Raw genomic sequence first — 3615 nt, forward strand, 5'->3', positions numbered from 1 at the left:
GTCCTCCCTGCTCTCAGGCATCCACACCCTCCTTCTCCTCCCTGTCAGCAGTGGGGTGGGGGGTGGGCGGTTCTCCAAAGACAGGGACCAATAGCATTTGCGTTGGGGTGGGGGTGGGGAGAATGAAAACAGAGAGATGGATTTAGGATATGTATGGATTTAGGATATGTCGGGTATGTACACAGAGAGACATTTAGGGTATGTATGTATAAAGATATTTAGGAGATATATTAGATAGAGAGCACGCACACACGAATGGGGGAGAAGGGGAGAGGGAGAGGGAAAAGTGAGAGAGAATCCCAGGCAGTCTCCACACCCAGCACAGGCCCTCGAGGCAGCTGGATCCCAGGACCCTGGAATCCTGACCTGAGCTGAAATCAAGAGTGGGCAGCCCAAAGGACAGGGACACCCAGGGGCCCCAGGGCAGAGAAAGAGATTTAACATATGTATACATGTAGAGAGCTATTTAGGATAAGTGTACAGATTGACAGATTTAGAGATAAGGGATTGGCTCTGGAGCCTCTGGAGGCTGGATGAGGTTCTACTACATTATGGAGGGAGACTAACCAGGTTTACTCAAAGCTTCCTGATTTCAAGGTTAATCTCATCTAGAAATACCTTCACAGCAAATGTAAACCAGTGTTTGATCAAAATCTGGGCACCTTGGCCCAGCCAAGTGGACACATAAAATATACCATCACACCCTGCTTCTCATCTTACTGGACAGTGCCCACCATGGACTCCCAGACAGCCACACATTCTCACTCTGTTACCAGAGGCCACCTTCCCTATCCTCCTCCCTTCGCAGCTCCCCTGGGCCCTGGACCCCGCCCCCTCCCTGCTGCTGGAGATTGCTCCTACACAGCCCCTGGCTCCTGCCCAGCCCCTCTACCCAGTCCTAGGAGGGTGTTAGCTCCTCATGGGGTGTGATCTGCCAGCAGCAATTACCCCATTCCTCAGTCACCTATGGGGGATTCCAAGGCTCAGCAGTGCCCAATTTCCCTCCACCTCAGGGCAGCTGCTCCCCCTCCTCCTCCCTCCCTTTCCCTCCTCCAGCCACTCCCCTCCTCCCCCTCCTCCTCACCTTCTCCCTTTCTTCCTCCCCCTCCCCTTCCTCCTCTTCCCCCCTCCCTTTCCTCTTCTCCCTTCTCCCCTCTCCCTTTCTTCCTCCTCTCCTCCCTTCCTCCTCCCCCTCCTCCTCCCCTTCCTCCTCCTTCCTCTCTCCTCCTCCATTCCTTCCACTCCTTCCTTTCCTTCTCCTCCCCCCTCCCTTCCTCCTCCTCCCCCTCCTCCTCCCTTTCCTTCTCTCCCTCCTCTCTCTCCTCTTTCCCCTCCCTTCTTCCTCCCCCTCCTCCTCCCCTTCTCCCTTTCCTTCTCTCCCTCCTCCCTCTCCTTCTTCCCCTCCCTCCTCCTCCCCCTCCTCCTCCCCTCCTTCCTCCTTCCCCTCCATCTCCTCCCCTCCTCCCTTTCCTCCTCCCCCTCCTCCTCCCCTTCTCCCTCTCCTCCTTCTCTTCCCTCCTCCTCCTCCCCTCCCTCCTCCTTCCCTTCTCCTCCTCCATTTCCTCCCCTCCCTCCTCCTTCTCTTCTCCTCCTCCATCTCCTCCCTCCCTCCTTCTTCCCCTATCCTCCTCTATCTCCTCCCCTCCTCCCTTTCCTCCTCCTCTCCCTCCTCCTTCCCCTCCCTTCTTCCTTCTCTCCCTCTTCCCTTTCCTTCTCTCCCTCCTCCCTCTCCTCCTTCCCCTCCCTCCTCCCCCTCCCCTCTCTCCTCCTTCCCCTCTCCTCCTCCATCTCCTCCCCTCCCTCCTCCTTCCCCTCTCCTCCTCCATCTCCTCCCCCTCCCTTTCCTCCTCCCCCTCCTCCTCCCTTTCCTACTCCTCCCTTTCTTCCTCCCTTCCTCCCTTTCCTGCTCCCCTCCACCTCTCCTCCTACTCCTCCCTTTTCCTCCCTCTCCTCCTCCCTCCCCCCTCCTCTTCCCCTCCCTTCCTCTCCCTCCCTCTCCCCATCCCCCTCTGCATCTCCCCACTCTCTTCCTGATCTGGAAGCTGCCCTGGCCCAGTTCTGCCTGCTCTTCCCAGAGGCAGCATCTGCACCCACCCATACTTGTCCATCCCAGGGTCACTGCTGTTGTGATTCCACATTTCCACCCCCAGCCTCCATGTTCTCCCCCAAGGGTCATCACTACTTGTCTCTTGGGCATTTCAGACCCAGCAAGTCCAAAATTCCACAACTGCCTCCCAAGCCCTTTCCAGAAACCTGCTTCACTGTTTCTTGGACAAACCCTTCAGTTGCCCAGTTCAGGCCCAAACCACACCGTTCCTCATTCCTCTAACATCCACAGCACATCAGGGGGATCCCAGCCACAGCTTGCCAGATCAACCATCTACTGCCTGTTTCCCCCGCGGCTTCTAACTCAGCCCCTGCTCTCTGTGTCCTCCAATCTGGGGCATACAGTGATCACAGTAGGAAAGTCCCATCAGGCCATGCCCCTTCCTGAAAACTTCTGAAGGTAAAATCCAGTCACTCTGTTCCAGCTCCTTGTTCTCTCACCATGCGTGCACAGAGGGAAACAAACTCCTGCTTCACAGCCTTTGCATGCAGTTCTCTCTGCTGCAATGCTGTTCCCCACACACCTCTGTTCTGCTTGTTCAGAGCACCTGTTGAAACTTCCACACTCTCTCTGTTCAAATGTCACCTCATGGAGGTCCTTCTAGACTGCCCTGGCAGGCTCCTCCTTACCTGGGTTTTATTTTATTTTGTTTCATTTTATTTTATTTTTATTTTCATGGCATCTATCACCAATAGTGTTATATCACAGAGGCATTTATTTATTATCTGATTTCCCTTCAAGTTTCCAGAAACCAGGATTTTCCATCCACCACAAGGATGGAAGAACTAGTGGCAGATGGAAAGTATTTCAATCAATCAGCAACAGGAACATAAATGTAATAAACATACACACTGATGCAAGATGGCCAATGGTCCTTGAGCAGTGTCTATGTGCAGGGTTCATACCATGGTGCTTCACGCCGTGGTCCCCGACACAGTCCTGTATGGTGCAGAAAAAAAAAACATTTCCATGGCTTCCAGGCCTATGCACCTACCTGCTCACTCTCTGACACCCCATTTCTTTAGCTCACCATGGTGACGGTGGCCTCCACGGGGGACCCTGTTCTCACCCCTGCTGGAGCTTGACTGACTCTCTCAGATATCACAGTCACGATGGAGCCTTGACACTGCTCCACTTCTGCAACATGGATCCAACATAGCAGCCACGTTACTGATTGCACCAAGTGCTTGCCTGCACCCTACCCCCACGAGCTGGTTGTGTGCATGGATGTGCCTGAGTGCTGGAAGTGCCTAGTAGGTGCTCAGTAAGTTTGCTAAATGCCTGAACGATCCCAAACATGCACCCAACGAGGTAGACAGCTTCATCTGTTTCCTGGATGAAGAAACTGAGGCATAGAAAGGTTAAGCATGCCTGAGATCACCTGGTCAGGAACTGATGAAGCAGGATTTACCCCAGAGGCTGGCTCTAACCCTGGGGCTGAATGAAATGTAGAGTGAGGGCATATTCTAAGCTGTGAAGGGCAGACAGGTGACAGAGAGGTGTCAGTT

Source organism: Felis catus, chromosome A1 (assembly GCF_018350175.1).
Source record: "Felis catus isolate Fca126 chromosome A1, F.catus_Fca126_mat1.0, whole genome shotgun sequence".
NCBI lineage: Eukaryota > Metazoa > Chordata > Mammalia > Carnivora > Felidae > Felis > Felis catus.